The sequence below is a fragment of the Dunckerocampus dactyliophorus genome, chromosome 15 (genome assembly GCF_027744805.1).
Source record: "Dunckerocampus dactyliophorus isolate RoL2022-P2 chromosome 15, RoL_Ddac_1.1, whole genome shotgun sequence".
In the NCBI taxonomy this organism is placed as follows: domain Eukaryota; kingdom Metazoa; phylum Chordata; class Actinopteri; order Syngnathiformes; family Syngnathidae; genus Dunckerocampus; species Dunckerocampus dactyliophorus.
Genome location: NC_072833.1, coordinates 28000415 through 28019934, shown reverse-complemented (window position 1 = coordinate 28019934; position 19520 = coordinate 28000415). Strand labels below are relative to the sequence as shown.

General features: G+C 40.6%; 1 long non-coding RNA gene across 2 annotated transcripts in view; it reads left to right on the top strand.

Annotated features, from left to right (window-relative positions):
• The window catches only part of LOC129168058 (uncharacterized), a 28473-nt gene extending 22632 nt beyond the window's left edge, over nt 1–5841 (top strand). Inside the window, exons 2-4 of one of the 2 annotated variants that reach the window (XR_008566211.1) lie at nt 4731–4870; nt 4960–5180; nt 5532–5841. This is a non-coding gene — a long non-coding RNA (uncharacterized LOC129168058). Of the gene's footprint in view, nt 1–4730; nt 4871–4959 lie in introns of both variants that reach the window. The other variant, XR_008566210.1, reaches the window with a different exon arrangement.
• The last annotated feature ends 13679 nt before the right edge of the window (nt 5842–19520 follow it).

Here is a 19520-nt window from a genome sequence, read left to right as displayed (position 1 = left end):
AGATGCCCGGTGGGATACATAGTGGTCGTCTACATCCATGCATGTCTCGTTTTCCGCATGTATTCAGATTTTGTTTGTATCATAAGGTCTTTGGTTTCACAGGCTAATAGAAAGCATGTGGTTGTCAACAATGGCCCCTGGACAGAACAGCGAAAACAAATTGGGAGAAAGAATAATATCTTATGCTTGAAATAATTGGGATAGTTCAAGACTTCTGGTCATTTAAAAATAGCTTTAAATCTTTATACAGAGCCACTGACTTGTGTTGAAATTAGTACTTAAAACATATTCAAACCAGCATGTATCAGCAGTAGTATGTATGAACTAACAGGCAAATGTTGTGGTCTGCTTTGCAGTCAAAATGGAAGTACATGGAATGGAATAACAATATGCCTTGAGTATAAAAGTTACGCTCTCTATGTTTGTGTGTGTGCGGTGACGTTTGTGAAAGTAAAGTGAAAAGTATCGACCCAATATTAATACTACCCCACAAACATAGCAGGTCTGCTTTCATGGATGACGAAGGAAATGACAAAATATGACATAATATATTTGAAAAAAGATACATAAAGATATCACAGCCAGTGCTACTCCTATCACTCCTGACACCACAGACAACTGACAATGTAAACATTAACTTATAAAGACAACCGAGGGGCTATCCACACAGACACTTTTTAAGCAGGGTCGGGCCTGGTTAGTACTTGGATGGGAGACTGCCTGGGAATACCAGGTGCTGTAAGCTTTGCAGTCTAATATACTGCAATTGGCTGGCGACCAGTCCAGGGTGTACCCCGCCTGTCGCCCGAAGTCAGCTGGGATAGGCTCCAGCATGCCCCCGTGACCCTAATGAGGAAAAGCAGTATAGAAAATGGATGGATGGATGGATTTAAGTTTATGTTATAATACTGTGTATATTCTAAAGTAAAAAAAAAATAATAATAATAATAAAAATCAAAAGGTGCAGCATAAAAACCATAGATTGGGAGAGTGATAACAGATGCAAAGACGAGAGGGGGGTGAAGAGAAAGTAGCGAGCGACACAAAAGGGGCTGCTTGCTAAATTAAGCCATTGTGACTCCAAATCCTTCTTTAATAAGGTTCATGCTTTGAATTTTCAGCAGAGTTTTACATAGTACAATTTGTTGTCGATGACAGACACATGTAGCATACAGTAGGTGGAATTGGAATCACAATCTAAACACCACATAATTCAGGCCCGTAACCAGATATTTTTCTGGGGGTTAAAAAATCTGAGTGAACGGACCTTTTGCGAGGTGAGCGAAGCGACCGAACAGGGGGAGGGTGTGTCCCCCTCCCAGAGCAGGGAAAATTTTGCATTTGGAGCCCGAAAAAACAGTTTTCTGATGCATATTTTGGAAACGTTCTTACGCACACGTGTTCTTAAAGCCTTCTTACGAAGATTTTTGGCATTCATGAAACGTGTTCTTAACTCCCAGTTCTTAGATCTAAGAACAAATTCTACGAACGCTCAGGAGGACTCTTACGCACAAGCAAAGCTTGCACTTTCAATGCGCAATCGCCCTCATGATGGATTTTGCAACCTGATCCCAAAAAATGTAGTGCAAATAAAATATCCCAACAATTATTTATCATCAAAACAACTCAAATATACTCCATGGATAAATATATATTCAAATCCCAATTAATAAAAAAAAAAGTAGCTGGCTGGACGTGCGCTGCGCAGAGAGAGAATGTAAAGGGACCATTAGATTTATTTGCTGAAAGCCACCAATATTTGATGTCCCGCTTCAGGCTTCAGGCTTCCCTCTCTGTTCTTGCAGGTGTGCAGGATCATCAGAATAACATCGCAATGAAACGTGGTGTGTCTATTGCGCACGTAGCACCCCCAGATAACGACATGCGCCCCCAGCCACGTCTTGAGCCAGAGCACGGGGCTGCTGTATTAATTAGGCAGCGTCTAATCAAATGTAACCACAGAAAAAATACATTGTCACACACAAACTATGTATTTTGACTTTATTTTTCCATCATGATTGTGTAAATATTTTCTAGAGTTTCCGAAATGGTTTGGTTTCTGATTGATGGCCCACCTCCCGTTTCCTCCAGATCCCTCCGGTGCAGTCCAATCTTTTTTTTTAGTCTATTTTAAGTCAAACCACTTCTTTTTAACCTCTGCGGTGGTGCGTTTCTCCGTGGAAACGGCATTTATGTTTCCTGCAATGGTGCTCCATGCCGACTCTTTTTGGATGGCCTGATGACCGGTGGATACACGTGAAAATAAGGTGGTCTTGTGTTCGCTCACTCCTTGTAAAAGCACCTCTATTTCAGTAGAATTGAACGTTTATCTTTCGTTTGTTGTCCAGCTGCTCCTCAGTCTTGCCCTTGCGCGTTGCCATCTCCGCCTCCAGCTGCCTGTTGCGCACGGCACATTTTTTACCTTATATAGGAAATAATAGGCGGTGACCTATGCAAATTAGGGCTCACATGCACGGGCATCGCAGTTGGCATTCATCAACCTAAGAACACCGGTGCCAACGATTATCCCTACTTAAGAACGTGTCCTGAATGTGGCGCAGTTTCCAACCCGCGCCTTCTTAAGTACACTTCTTAAGAAGACTTTTAAGAAGATGTTCGTGAATGAGGCCCAATGTTATTTCCTCCAAATTACAAACTTAACGGCAAAATTACAACATCAAGCTTGCCCAATATGTGAAGCTAGGAGAATATACGTCCAAGGGGTTAAACATATCATGCAGCGTACCCCAGGGATCAATCCTAGGATATAAATGACAACTGTAAAGTCCCAAGAGACCTAAAGCTAGTATTATTAGCAGACGATACAAGCGCATTATGTTCTGGAGACAGCACACCAGAGCTAGTACAACAAATCACAGATGAACTAACTCTACTAAAAAGATGCTTTGATGAAAACAGACTATCCCTGAACCTCAGTAAAACTAAAGTAATGCTATTTGGTAAGTGTAAAAAGGAAACGTACCAGCAAATACAAATTGATGGTGTAGACCAGGGGCGTCAAACTCGTTTTGACCACGGGCCACATCGCAATTATGGTTATCCTCAGAGGGCCACTTTTTATAATTCTATTTTAGAAATTCGTTCATTAATTTTTACATACTGTAAATCACGGTGTATAAACCGCACCCCTATTTTCAGGCTCACGGCCGGGAAAAAAAATGTTTTTACTTCATAAATGCTTGCCAACTCTTTCATCTCAAATCAACATGTGTAAAGGTACTAAGCAATTTCAAAAAGAAGAAGAAAGTCCATCAATTAGCCAATTATAGCCAAATTTGCATAGACCCCTGTTTATTGATGAGACTGAGGTGGAGAGGGTGAAAACCTTCAAGTTCCTTGGCACACACATCAGCGAGGACCTCACCTGGTCTCACAACACCCAACAAATTCTGAAGAAGTCCCAAAGGAGACTGTACTTCCTGAGAAAACTGAGGAAATTTGGCATGTCCACCACAATCCTGAGTTGCTTCTACAGATGCACTATGGAAAGTGTCCTTACCGCCTCCATCACTGTTTGGTACGGTAACTGTACAACACGTGATAGGAAGGCACTCCAGCGGGTGATCAAGACCTCACAGAACATTGTTGGGGCAGCCCTCCCCTCACTGCAAGACATTTATAAAACTAGAGTCCTACGAAGAACACACAACCTCATCAAGGACAGCACACATCCACAACACTCATTATTCACACTCCTACCGTCAGGCAGACGCTACAGGAGTTTGAAGTCCAGGACCACAAGGCTGGCAAACAGCTTTTACCCACAGGCCATCAGGCTTCTCAACGAAGCACTCACACACGCCGCACGCAACACACGCACACACTCATAGCACTTTATTTATTTATTTATTTATTTATTTGTATTATTCATCTGTATTAATCTCTTCTGTTGTTGTTGCTTAATTTATAGTATTTATGTTTCTTATGTTCTTATTCATTCTTGTGTTTTCTTTCTTTTCTTGGGAGAATGAACAGAATAACATTTTCATTGCATAGTAGAACTGCTGTTGTACTATGCATATGACAATAAAAATCTCTTGAATCTCTTGAATCTTGAAATTCTGGCCTAGCGGACCCAAGCGTCCACGAACTTGCGTCGAGCGGCGCCAGACTTTGACTGGGCGTTGCTGGAGCCGTGATGAACATTGCCGTGGTGGAAAATTGCCTGCTCCTCACCGCTCGCAATCTTTTGTTCAGCTCAAAACTTTCGGAGTGGTAGGAGGGACCATCAGCGGTGGCCGAGCGGATACGGCGTTGCCTTAAAGGGGGCCAACTTCTGTTAAACGGTGGTGAACGGTTACCGCTCCAGGAACGCTCCAGCAAAGTTCAGGCGGTGTGACCGGGCTTGTAGTACGAGTGATCTCGTATAACAACATTGTAGTACGAGTATTGGCGTCACAGAAGAAAACAGGAGACGGCTGACTGAAAAGATTCTTTTTCATGCTGTAAATAATATATTTGTTCGACTTCCTCGTTTGTTTTGGCCATTGTATTTGAGTCATTTTTAAAACTCTTTAGCTTTTACCAGAATGTATTAGCAATTTCTGACAGCTCTTTTGTAATGACCCATAAATTGTCAAGTAAATTCACCCCCAAAATGAATCAATAAAATATTCAACACAGAAATAGTCATGTGCATGTGAAGTACAACATGGAAGCTATGAGGTGGTACAAACATGTCTTGGAATAATTGGTGTTTCTTTTCATAGGTTATTTCCAGGTCACAAGGTCCAATCAAACAGCTCCGAAAAGGACTGAAAGAAAGTCATGTTTTGGATCACGTGACTAAAAGACAGACACCCTGGCGTTGGTGTTGCCAAGAAGCTGTGCTGTGGTGTACTCACCAAAGGTACGTGTACGGCTACTCATGAGTTTAACACGCGTTCATCTCCATACACGCTTATTGCAGAACTGTGATTTCTATTTGTCACTGTACAGCTACTTCTGGAACGTACCACTTGGCCAGCGGAGTGTGACAGCGATGATGACATGGATGACACAAGTCTGGAGGAAAAGTGTCGTATCTCTGGATTTCTAAGAGAATACGTTTTCAAACACCTTTTCATTTGTGATAACCCCTCAAGGTCACCTTGGCTTTGCACATCTAAGACAATTGGCTTTTAAGAAGAATTGACTTTTTCATCCAGACGATACTAAAAGTAAATATGATTTGCGTGCCTTATTAAAGGTAAATGTAAAGTTACACATCCATTCTTCCATCTTAAACCATGATTGTATGATTGATGTATTTTCATCTTGTCACTGAATGGAACGGCTTTTATGCAACGTCATCTAATTCCACATCTATTAACACTTTTGAAATGGTTTTTAACTTTACAATTAATGGGCTGATTATTGTCTTCATTTACAAATGTCAAAAGGTCATGTACAGCTCACGTGTGCCTTTTTGTAATTGTATTTCCTGGACATCCAGTTGCACAGGTGGTAGAACTTGTGCCTGATATATGTACGGTACTTGAACTTACCATGTCTCAAATGCCACGTCTTAGCTTCCTCGCGATGTCTCCAGGAACTTCTGAACTTCTGGCATGGGTGGGAAATTCCTCCAAAAGAGCTGCATGGACAAATGCCACAATCCAGCACCTGCATGGAGACTCTTGGGCTGCCATCACACTGCAGCGCTTAGGATGCTTTTTGTGAGGCTCTCAACTCAGCACTCACTTCTGGTCCAACAGGTTTTGGACTTGCTTAAAGTCTCAGGGTTTAGGGTTCGTTAAGACTTACAAAAAAAACGTTTAAAAAAATGAGGATTTTCAGTCCTCCTGTGATTGTTGTTTTTCCAAAAAATGTGTTAGTGCTTCTAAGAATGTTAAAGTGAAGAATGTCACATCTTAAGAATTGTTGAAGTGCAATAAAACAGCTCTGTCTTCCTTTGCCATGCCTTTATTTCCAACTCATGAACAGAATTTATTTTAGCTCTGCATTTATTATAAATCCACAGGTTGTCATATCAATCACCAAACATGTCATCAGGTGGAATTTGCAATATTAGTCTTTATAAAAGGTGTTGTTTATGTTATGATTATGGTAGTCAATTGCCTACATTGGTTGAAAAATGTCGTAATAATATTCACTGCATCCACGGATGCCTGCAGTGCTGCAGAAAAAGGAATGTTGGGATCAGCTAATGATGCAATGTCAGCCTGTGTCAGCTGTGCATCGGGTACAGTGACACCGTCTGGGTACGGCTGGTGAGGTCCTGTCCAGTCTATGCCATAATCATCAGCAAACTGAAGAGAAATCATCATTTAAAGCAAGTTATTTTATGACAAATGTGCATTCCTTAAAGTGAAATGTTTAAGCAATGAACATGAAGTACACAAAAAACACACGATGACTGAATGACAACATTCAGTGGTCAATTCATGGATTCATTTCATGGATCTTGTGATTTTTGCACCTAACCACCTTGATAGACAACAGCACGTTATTCAATAAGTTCTGAAACTTTGAACAGTTGGACAAAGTTAAAAAGGTCAAATTAAGGTCACCTGTAAAGGTTGTGCTTCAGTTTAGGTGCATTCTGGAATTTTATCCAAAAGCTGAATGTTCCCAGCTTTGTGTGAATAGTGGACTCTTTCCAGGACACATTGCATGTATTTGATATCTACAGTAGCTTCTCCTAGTAGTGTGTGAGTATAGTTGGAGGTGGTATTACTTCCATATGCTTTGACACATTCAGTGAATTATGAAACAGACCTACTGTATACATTTTCAATCACAAAACGTTTTCCTGGCAAGTGAACTCACACATACACACTGGAACCTTCTCTTGCTATGTGAAACTTCTGCTATCCACACACAAGCACGACCAGGGACTGAAGTACCTGAAGTGGCTCAGCATCATTTCCGTCACATGGCTGACTAAGCCACAGTTGCATGGGGGGCCGCCCTCTCTCTGTCCTCAAGCTGTGGTGATTCCAGGCTTCCTTGAAGCCTGAAGGTGCTGCTGAAGCTGTGGAACATAGATCCACTGGAGAGCAAACAACTCCAGTTCTACAAACCCTTCCAATTCCAATGTGTGAAAGAGTGAATGGAACAAGTCCAGGACATTTCCATACACATCCCTCCATGATCTTTCCATTCTGTTGATTGGCCAACAAACATGATTAGTTCAAATGTTGCAAATTAATGTATACAAGAGGGATTTACTCTTCACCATTTCCAAACATATCTGCTGACCATGACTGCAATTAGTCCCGCAGTCGTACATGACCTTTGGTACTGCACACTACGTCCAGTGATGTGGGAATGCCTGCCTGTTCCTCGATGGCTCACCATGGAATGGGCAACAGCGACATCTTCCCCAGCCTTTGGGGAATTAGTATATCGATGAGTAAAACAGACACATGCACAATGTTGTACTTTTCACAGGTTTTGGATAACACTTGTCATCTCAATACAGAAGATGTTTGTTTTATTAATGCAATACTTTTTACCTTATCAGATCTTACACGGGATGGTAAGCCATACTGAGCAACAGCCAACATGAAACTGTCCAGAACAGTCATGGATGTGTTGTTTGTAGCTGCATCAATGTAAACGATAAGCCTGCTGAATCCATCCACTCCTGCATGGACCACAATCCGCTGTCTAGAGAAGAAATATTATAATAGAAATATATGTTTACAATTACACAGTGATATAGAACAAGGACAAAACATTTCCATGAATGCAATAAAGAAGAAATGAAGTGCAAAGACAACCTGCCTTATTAGTTTGGGATTTCCATCAAGTGTTGGGAGCACGGTGTTATGAACGGCCAAGGCCGTGAGACAGGAATCCAAAATGCAGTCGAATAAGTGAAACAGAAAAAGTCTTTAATACAAAAATGGATAACAAAAGGGTATCAAAAACAACACAAGAAACAAAGTACAACAAAAATACATCCGGACCTAGTCGCGGGAAATGGTAACAAAAGACACTGCTTGCAAGGTGAGCTGAGCAGGGAAAAATACAGACAAGTAACGAAAAGAGCTGCTAACAAAAACTAGCAGAAGTACCAAAAATACAGCTACTGCTGAAGACGTCAAGCAGGCAGGTAGGTACTTACAGGTGAGCCGAGCGAGGGTCAGAAAGCCAAAACACAATGCACAAGAACAAGCTGGAAGGAGCTGAACAGGGTGTAGCAAAGGGACAATCTGGCACTGGATATGAGTAAGCACACAGCTTAAATAGAACAACTAATCAGGCACAGGTGAAGATGATCAGCTCATCAGGGTGCTCAGGAGTGTGCTGCAACAGAGAAACAGTAGAAGGCAGTACCGCAGCACACAATCCTGACACACGGCCTGCATGCTGCCTGCGCCTCAACACATGCATGGATACTTGCCGTGCTGGAGCAGCCTCAGCATCCACTCGTCACAGTGACTTTTGCACACGATAGGCTGCATAACACACATGAAAAATGATAAGTTCAACTGAAACCAACACACAGTATTTGTCCAGTAACACTAAGTATTGCTTTATTACATACGGTACATAAGTTACTGTACATCAGGGGTGTAAACTCCTTTTCACCCTGGGCCACACCGCAGTTATGGTCATCCTCCGAGGGACACTTTTTGTCATTCTATTTTAGAAATTTGAACACTGAAATTTTGTTATTACATTAATAACTAATCAAAAAATAGTTTTACATTTTACATTGGATTTGACAACCAAAAAAAAGGTTTTATGTCAATATTGACAACAAATACATTTAGCAAGAAAGACTGTCCTTTTGATTTAAGAAATATATATTTTTAAGTTGTTTTTGTTAGTAATATTCATTTTGTTTTTACTTTAATATATTATCTTATTATTGATACTAAACATAACAATAAACATTAATGAAATTATGGTCAAATATGTTTGAAATATTACATGTTTTTATTTTATTGTAAAAATATGTTTTATATATAAAAATGTTTACTTATTTCAATGTATTTATATTAAGTACAAATTAAATCACAGAATACATATAAAAATGCAATAATGTAAATTTTACAATAGTATAAAAGTCAAATAAAGCTTAAAAAGTAAACACAAAATGAATATTAAGAACAAAATTACAATATATATATATATATTTGTATCTTTTTAAATGATATTAAAATAAGCGCCCTTTTGCCATGCATTATTCCAAGGCTTTCACGGGCCACATTAAATGATATCCGGGACAAATCCGGCCCCCGGGCCTTGACGCCAAAATGGAAAAAACAAAGACAATTCTTTTGTCTTTGTCATGACTAAATGCAAGTGGAAAAGACAAATACAAAACAGGAAAACAACGGCAAATTGGAAAATACAAAGACAATACAGACAAAACAGTGACAAAATGGAAAAAGAATATGACTGCATTTGTATATTTTTTATTATTAATTCTCTTTGTATTTCCACACGTATTCCCTTTTAATTCTGGCACTCCTGTGATTACATAATTCATACATCCCGAGTGAAAAGTGTTGAACCTTCAAAGCCATGATGTGTCTTTGCACCATTTGGCCACTTGAGGGCACTGTTGGCTCACCGTTCTCCCTCCCTCTCGGCAACCAAACGGCTGTTCAGGCTTTGATTGGTTGATGATGAACTTTTTGCCCACCAACAGTAAGGCGGGGTTTCATGTATGATTGCCTGTTTGCTTTTGCTTTGAAAGCAGCTGCAGCGAAAGCGCTTCCAAATGCAAAATAACTCCAGGACACAATGACACAACATCGCCCTGAAGGTCATTGATGATAAATCTGCTTTTGCTGGACTCTTATTCATATCATTGGCATTCCTATTTTCCTCATAATACTACATTAGTCTCATAAATGACACCTTTTTCTCGTGAGATTACCATTTCTTTCTCTTAGTAATATTTAGTTAAATTACTGCTGATATTTCCATTTTTGCTGCTGCTGGGTTTTTAAAAAAGGTTTATATGTAAAATTATATTTGTACAATGTGCCACAGGCCGCACTTTGGACTTGGAAGCATAGAAAACCTGTTTAGGACCTTCTGAATATGCTTTTTTAAAACATGATTGGATCCCTTCAGAGAATAATGTTAAAATATGTTATTAACATTAAAAAGTGTATTTAGAAGGTGGTAAACAGGTTTTCTATGTCTTATATGTCTTATTGTCTCTTATTATGTTTACTATATTGGGTAACAGGAGTGTAAAGGTGATGCAGGGGTGTTAGTTCAAGATTGAAGAGTTTTATTGTCATATGCACAGTAAAACAGCAGTTCTACTATGCAATGAAATTCTTATTCTGTTCATTCTCCCAAGAAAAGAATGAAAACACAAGAAAGAATAAGAATAAGAACATAAGAAACCTATTAGTTCATGTCTGCAGGGCTCTAATCATGTTACAAAGCATATTTAGAAGATTTGCAAACAGGTTTTCTATGCCATAAATATGAAAATATTGCATTTATTGATAGTGAATCCTACTTCATGGAAGTGCATCTTTACCACACGACTGAGGCAGAAGTTCATTGACATTTCTGAAAAGTTGGCTGTTCTGTTGGTGTCTTTAGTCACGCTTGAACCGTGCTGGTACCAGCAAGTCATACACTTCTTTGGATGGATCAATAACTTTAGTACTATTTCACTTCAGGAGGTGTGCCTGTCAATACGCTCGTCCCTCGTTGATGGCGGTACATTGGTTCCACACCCGACCACGATAAGTGCATTTCCACAAAATAGGATTTGACATTAATAAACAAAATATTTTCATAGGTAGAGCACTGAAAACTGTTTACAACACTTTTTAACAACTAAATGCACTTTTTTAACATGATTAGAGCCCTCTAGACATGACATAACACCCCTATAGTCACGTTTACACTCCTATTACCCAATATAGTAGACATAACAAGAGAAAATAAGACATAAAAAACCTGTTTACCACCTTCTAAATACACTTTTTAACATGATTAGACCCCTCTAGACATGACATAACACCCCGAAAGTCACACGCCTATCACCCAATCTAGTTGACATAATAAGAGAAAATAAGACATAAGAGAGATATAGAGTTGTCTTTTTGTCAAAAAGGTATTTATAACCCTACCTTGATTGATTTATGATCCCCTGTCATAAAAGTTTATGACATGTCCCTCCCCCACTCCCACTCCCCAACATCAAAGCGTTTTCACACCTACGTGTCAGAGATCAAAGCATCCTGAAGCGGACATCTGGAAGCCATAAAACATCAAAGCGATTTCACACCTATGTGTCAGGGATCAAAGCATCAGGAAGCGGAATTCCAGAAGTCATAAAACAAACAAACAATGATAAAATCAAGAATCTTTCCCACGTGACTGTGTTTTCTTCCGGCTGCGTGTGGGGGAAGCCCCCATTCCCATACCCCTCCTCACCTAACCACCCCCCTCCAACCCCCAGCCCCCAAGACCTCCTACGGCCTTATCTGGGTGTGTTTCTCACCCCTAAGACGTCCTCCAGCCTCTCTGTGTGTCAGGTTGTGTCTCAAACATGTAGTTTTCCCATTTAAACAATATAAATAATACTGCTAAGACAGTCAAAACATTGCAAACTCTTTTTTACCACATCCCCATTAAAACCATATAAACCAGCCAATTGCAAACACAGTCAAAACACTGCAAACTCTTTTTACAACTATAATCTATATGTATTGTTTTTAAAAGATGCTAAAACAGTCAAAACATTGCAAACTCTTTTTACAACTATAATCTATATGTATTGTTTTTAAAAGACGGCAAAACAGCCAAAACATTGCAAACTCTTTTTTTTACCTCTTTCTTGTATTTTAGTAAACCTAAACCTAATTTAATACTTTTACAACTATAATGTATATGTATTGTTTTTAAAAGACCTAATTTATGATGTGCTTTTGCAAAAAACATTACATCCTTAGCTACTACCTTTTTACTACAGCTTATTTGTTAAAAATTATATTTTCTTCAAAAATATCATCATTACCTGTCAGTCGTCCATCCACCAGCCTTGTTTCTTCAATAGCAAAGTAGAAATGACCCATCTTGACCACTCCCCCATGCATCTAGACCACTCCCCCATGCATCTAGACCACTCCCCCTGACATCTGGACCACTCCCCCCAACCACCCGATACAATTATTGTTGAAAAATCACAGCTACCAGCTTGACCTATTGGGGTTAAAACAGACTTTATACATGAAAGCAAATAAAAGTGATATACCACAGAGCCAGGAAACCATAAAAAACAGAAAACATTGGTCCAATTGTCTTATCACCCCCATGACAAAGTTAGAAAACTTAGCAAGTGTTGATCATTAGAATAGTCTAGCCTGACACAGCGGGGGTCTGCAGACTGTTTGATGCCCATGTCTTTACCCTGTGTGTGTGTGTGATAAAGTGATACTTCAAATATTCTATTTATTTATTTATTTCCAACACAGTACCAGTATACTGCAAGTACCCAAATACAAGAATGTACTATATGCGATTTATTTATTTATTTCCAAACGCAGTACTAGTATACTGCAAGTGCCAAAATACAAGAATGTACTACAGGTATATTCTATTTATTTATTTATTTCCAACACAGTACTAGTATACAGCAAGTACCCAAATACAAGAATGTACTATATTCTATTTATTTATTTATTTTGAAACGCATCAGTCTTTGCCCCCTTTACCTAGTCTTTGTGAAGCTTTGATCAACAGGGCTGCTCTTGGAACTTCTTCTCCTGGCTTGTTTGTCATGAATGAACATCCTGACTCGGGTCCATTTGGTGTGACTTCTCTCGGGAGTCCATCCTGGCCGCATCTCCATTTGGTCTGCTTTCTTATGTTAAAATGTTTTGCATCTCGGCATGATGTATTGGACTTGTAGAGCTTTCCTCACACAGCCATGCTATCCCTGCAGCGTCTTATCTTTTAATCAGCACGCTAGTGTTATGAAGGACTAAAGGAAGGTAGACTTACAACCATTTGGGCTCTGTTAATAAAAATAAAAAGTCTAGAACATACTGTATAAAGGTGATCTAAAACGATAGATAGTGACTTTGTTAGGTATGTGTCCTTCTGAAAGCCTTTCCTACAAAGGAGTGTCTTGATTGAAAAGTGTGAATGTTGGTCATCAGCAAACCTGATTGTCCTGATGCATACATTTGACATTACAGGGCCAATACCTCCCCCTAAAGTGGATGCAAATACTGTACATACTGTATGTTGGCTAACAGAAAGACACACATATACTGTTTACATATGACCAAAATTATATTTATTATCATTATGTATATATTGGCACTTAATGCACCCGGAAAGATTGGTCAGAGGTTGTTATTATTGTTATTCATTGTCTAGTTGTCCAGATATGATGTTTTGTATGAGTTCTATTTATTATTTTCATTGTGTCCTTTTTAATCACAGTTAATTAGTACATATGTGTACTATTCATTTTGACTTCTCTTTTACTTCTTTCTTTATTTTTTCTTTTTATTCCAGTTACAACACGGCGTTCAAGGGGTTGGTAATGACACAATATATGCATGCTACCCGTGCATTCTGTATGAAATCCTACAGAAGTACTGATATGATGCTACTTCAGTTACACATTTGACGAATACATCACTAGCAGCAACTTTAAAGGTTCTTTCAGTTAGATATGCGTATGTGCCTGATAGGACAGGATGCTCCATTTGTTGTATAATGTATAATCATGCCATTCTCTCAGCAGGGGTCGTAAGCACAATACGCTTTTTTTATTTATTTAATTTCCAAACACATCGCCGGTATACTGTAAGCATTCAAATACTAAAGCAGAGACATTATTTGATTTAAAAAAAACAAACCAACAAACATGCCCTGACTTGTCTCCAGGACATGGGGGGCCTCAGGAGGCAGCCTATGCTTCCTCAATCTCCACCCCCTTTCCACAGATACCCGAAAAACCATCCGCTGTACTCACGACATTCTACTGTCATCTGGAACTTGATTGAGAGAAGGAGACTCTTTTTCCCCCCAACCCCTATTTAATTCAACATGGCGCAGCAGAGGTCTTCAGGTAATATTCACCCTTTACTGATGACCACAAAGCCATCATCCATCATTGGAGAACATTCCTATCATAAGAAAGTCCTATGTAAAACACTATTGTCTAAACATTGACTAATATTTGTTTTTAAAGAGTGCTCATTAGATATAGAATATAATTCCCTCTTGCATCTCCATTGAGAAGAAAATATTGTAGTAGTAGAGGGTAGTTTGCATAGAAGTTGTAGCAGGTCAGTGAATTTCAATAATTGTGATGCACTGAAAGCAGGACTCACACATCCTAAAAAGCAGTACATAATAAAAAAGTGCACATTACATTTTAATAATGGGTCAGAAAACAGTGACAAGGTTTTTAAACTTTTCTTTTTTTATGCAATCCAAGTTGCCAACAGTTGATGTATTCATCTCTGTGGATAAGGTGACACACAGCACTTCTCATTCTTTACGTTCAGATTTGAGCAGCAAATGATTTCACGTACCGATCAAGTTCATTCTGCAGTTGTATGTGATAGTTTTTGATTGAGAAATGTAATTACTTATTTGTATTGGTTTTCTATGTAGCCTGGTTAGCATTGGTAACACAGTAAGGAAGGCAAACGTTAGTTTCACACTTTCTTTCATACTTCTGCAAAGCCTTTTATGTCACTGTACTGTCCGACGCTCGTCGTCACTCTACAAATGTTCGTGTTCATAATGCAATGAAGACGTGTTGTTGGAAGATTGTGCTTATTGAAAAGCGAATGAGGAAATAGAGGCATAGTTTTTAAAGAACTCTTTTATTGACGGTTAAAGGTGGTCTCTATCCTTGGATGTAAATGATGCTTTTTCACCCAAAAATATAAGAACACCAACCAGCGAAAACTGTACACACGCAAACACGCAGAAAAAAATCTATATTCTTAACAATTGTTGTTTGAGCCAGGAAAAAAAGAAACAAAGGGGAAAGCACAGGAACGCACGCGTGTACGCAGTCTCGGAAAAACAATGGACAATTAGCAGCCATGGCTGAGCAGGAAGTGGGGGCGGGAAACAGGCTGTTGGAGCAGTAGCGCCCCCCATTGCAGTACCTAACCGTGACAGGATAAAACAAAGGAATAAATTTGTCATTTGAAGTACATAAGTGAGGTAATCCTACATATAAAAATGTACATTTTTGTATAAAAGAGATATAAAAGTTAATAAAAACAAAAGAAGACACATGGTTTTTAGGGTAACCATGTCAAGAAAGCCATGGATATTTTTCTATGTGAGGGCTCGTTTCCTTGCTCCTCATCGTCGTCCTGAGTGCGACCAAAGCATGCTTTCTCCATCAGGTGGTGTATTATTGCTTCGGCAGCACCAAGAAGTCTCTCTGTACTTATAACAACGTATCCTGGTTCTACACATGACAGCTGCTGAAGTGCGGTTGTCAGGGTAGGACGGAAAACGCTGTCAACTACCCTGCTGTAGTGGTTGATGTAAATGACTCTTCCTCGTTCATTGAGACAGGAATGCTGCAACTGGCTTGGATGTTCTATGATGCAGCCGTTGCATTCAGATCGTGCTATTTCCCACGCTACCTGATTCAAACATTTGTTCAGTAAGGTTTGGAAGAGGGTGATGATGTTTGCAGTGAATCTTGTCGCCCTTCCAACATCTTCAGACGGGGTTACGTCGTCGTGCCGATAAACGGGCACGTAGGTCGATTCATTGTCGGCATAACCCCAAGTTGTGGGGACATTGTCGAGGTTGGTGCATTCAGCCGTCTTATTGTGTGGATCCTTGATGATTCCTGTATGATTATAAAGAAAATAATGAGATTAGAAATAAAACAACAAGATGAACTGTATTGATGAGAAAGTATGTTTTGCTATGGGTGATGCATCTGTTGTTTACCAGTAGTCTTACGAATTTGCCCGGCAACACAGTAGTACCAAGCATATTTTAAGATAATGTCAGAGATGAAAAGGAAATCTATATCATACAGTTCATATATATCTACACATGATATTCTATATCTAATGAACACTCTTTAAAAACAAATATTAGTCAATGTTTAGACAATAGTGTTTTACATAGGACTTTCTTATGATAGGAATGTTCTCCAATGATGGATGATGGCTTTGTGGTCATCAGTAAAGGGTGAATATTACCTGAAGACCTCTGCTGCGCCATGTTGAATTAAATAGGGGTTGGGGAAAAAAGAGTCTCCTTCTCTCAATCAAGTTCCAGATGACAGTAGAATGTCGTGAGTACAGCGGATGGTTTTTCGGGTATCTGTGGAAAGGGGGTGGAGATTGAGGAAGCATAGCCTGCCTCCTGAGGCCCCCCATGTCCTGGAGACAAGTCAGGGCATGTTTGTTGGTTTGTTTTTTTTAAATCAAATAATGTCTCTGCTTTAGTATTTGAATGCTTACAGTATACCGGCGATGTGTTTGGAAATTAAATAAATAAAAAAAGCGTATTGTGCTTACGACCCCTGCTGAGAGAATGGCATGATTATACATTATACAACAAATGGAGCATCCTGTCCTATCAGGCACATACGCATATCTAACTGAAAGAACCTTTAAAGTTGCTGCTAGTGATGTATTCGTCAAATGTGTAACTGAAGTAGCATCATATCAGTACTTCTGTAGGATTTCATACAGAATGCACGGGTAGCATGCATATATTGTGTCATTACCAACCCCTTGAACGCCGTGTTGTAACTGGAATAAAAAGAAAAAATGAAGAAAGAAGTAAAAGAGAAGTCAAAATGAATAGTACACATATGTACTAATTAACTGTGATTAAAAAGGACACAATGAAAATAATAAATAGAACTCATACAAAACATCATATCTGGACAACTGTTACGGTGTGGCGTGTGTTTGTTTGGACCCCAGATGCAGAGGCGAGGAGAGGCGCAGGTCTTTGCCAGAGTCTTTAATGGACAAAATTTGAACAAAAGGCGATGGTGAAAAACGTACCATGAGAAACAAAAACACAATTTACCCTGGCTGAGGCAGGTAGCTGCTGGAGGCAAAAAGTAACCGGCGAGAACAAAGCTCGGGCGTTTGGTGTAGCAGCAGGTACAATAATCCGACGCCTCACAGCTGGCAGCACAGGGCCCCGCTACCAAGCCTGCTGCTAGCCAACGTCCGCTCTCTTGAAAACAAGATGGACGAACTACGAGCAAGGATTACAGCTCAACGTGAGATCAGGGAATGCTGTGTCCTCACCTTCACAGAAACCTGGCTGACGGAGGATATACCGGACTCGGCGATCCAGTTGGAATCATTTGCTGCTTACCGGGGAGATCGGACTTTAGTGTCTGGTAAACACAGAGGTGGCGGCGTCTGTGTTTACGTAAACAAACGGTGGTGCACAGACGTACAGACGATGGAAAAGCACTGCTCACAGGACATTGAGCTGCTGATGGTGAAATGCAGACCTTTTTATTTGCCTCGTGAGTTTAGCGCTGTATATTTAACTGCTGTTTACATCCCACCACGAGCTAACACCGCTAACGCACTAGGCCTCGTGCATGACATCATTGATAAACACGAGACCAAACACCCAGACGCTGTATTTATTATATCTGGCGATTTCAACCACTGTAACCTCAGGACTGTCCTCCCCAAATATTACCAGCATGTGAGCTTTCCCACAAGGGAAAATAACATCCTGGACCAAGTCTACAGCAACATGAAAGGTGCTTTGAAGGCTGTTCCAAGACCCCACTTTGGAAAGGCCGACCACATCTCCATATTCCTTTATCCAACATACAGACAACTTCTTAAACAAGCTCCCCCTGTAAGTACAGCAGTTAAAGTGTGGAATGAAGAAACTGATCAAGTACTTCAGGACTGCTTTGGCTGCACAAACTGGGATGTGTTTAAAACTGCAGCGGGGAGGGAAGATTGTACTGTTGATTTGGATGAATACGCTTCTGCTGTTACTGGCTACATTAGCACATGCATAGAGACTGTTACCACCACCAAGTATTACAGAAAATACCCTAACCAAAAACAGTGGATGAACTGTGATGTAAGGGCTAAGCTACGTGCTCGTTCGACTGCATTTGTCATGGGCACCGCTGATGACTACAAAAAGGCCAGATATGACCTGAGGAGGTCCATACGAGAGGCCAAAAGACAGTACAGACAGAAGCTGGAGGGCTACTATTCCACCTCAGACCCTCGGCGCATGTGGGCGGGGCTCCAGCACATCACAGACTATCGACAGCGGAGTAGCGTAGCCACGTCCAGCCAAACCACACTTCAAGATTCAAGATTCAAGAGTTTTATTGTCATATGCACAGTTCCTGATGAGTTGAATGAGTTCTATGCCCGCTTTGACACCCAAACTCCTGATGAGCAGAGAGGGTGGCTGAACCTGGGGAGCACACAGGACTCACCTCTCATGGTGACATCAGCTGATGTGCGCAGGGTTCTAAACAAAACAAACCCACGAAAAGCAGCAGGGCCAGACAACATCTCAGGACGTGCACTTCGGGTTTGCTCATCAGAGCTAGCTGATGTGCTTGCTGACATATTTAACCTGTCGCTTGCACAAGCATCTGTACCGACCTGCTTTAAGTCCACCACCATAGTGCCCGTACCCAAGAAGAGCAACGTGACCTGCTTGAATGACTATCGCCCTATAGCACTCACTCCTATTGTTATGAAGTGCTTTGAAAGATTAGTCATGACCCACATCAAAAAGAGCATCCCGGCGGCAACCGTGGACCCTCTACAGTTTGCATATCGCCAGAACCGGTCCACGGATGATGCAGTCAACACTGCCATCCACACAGCCCTTTCTCACCTACAGGGCCAGGACACATACGTCAGAATGCTATTTATAGACTATAGCTCTGCTTTTAATACAGTCAGCCCCCACAAACTCACAGATAAGCTCCTCACACTTGGCCTGTCTCCCTCCCTCTGTAACTGGGTGTTTAACTTTCTCACAGGCAGGCCCCAGTCAGTCAGAGTCCACAACCGCACATCCAGCTCAAGAATTGTGAGCACTGGGACCCCACAGGGGTGTGTGCTGAGTCCACTCCTCTACACGCTCTTCACCTACGATTGCGTGGCCTCCCAGAACAACACCAGCATCATTAAATTTGCAGATGACACTACAGTCATCGGACTGATCACTGGTGGTGTTGAAACATCACACAGAAGAGAGGTGGCGGACCTCATAGCTTGGTGTCGTGATAACAATCTCCTTCTCAATACAGATAAGACTAAAGAGATGATCATCGACCCAAGAACAAGGGAAAAGGAGCCGCATAGACCCCTGTTTATTGATGAGACTGAGGTGGAGAGGGTGAAAACCTTCAAGTTCCTTGGCACACACATCAGCGAGGACCTCACCTGGTCTCACAACACCCAACAAATTCTGAAGAAGTCCCAAAGGAGACTGTACTTCCTGAGAAGACTGAGGAAATTTGGCATGTCCACCACAATCCTGAGTTGCTTCTACAGATGCACTATCGAAAGTGTCCTTACCGCCTCCAT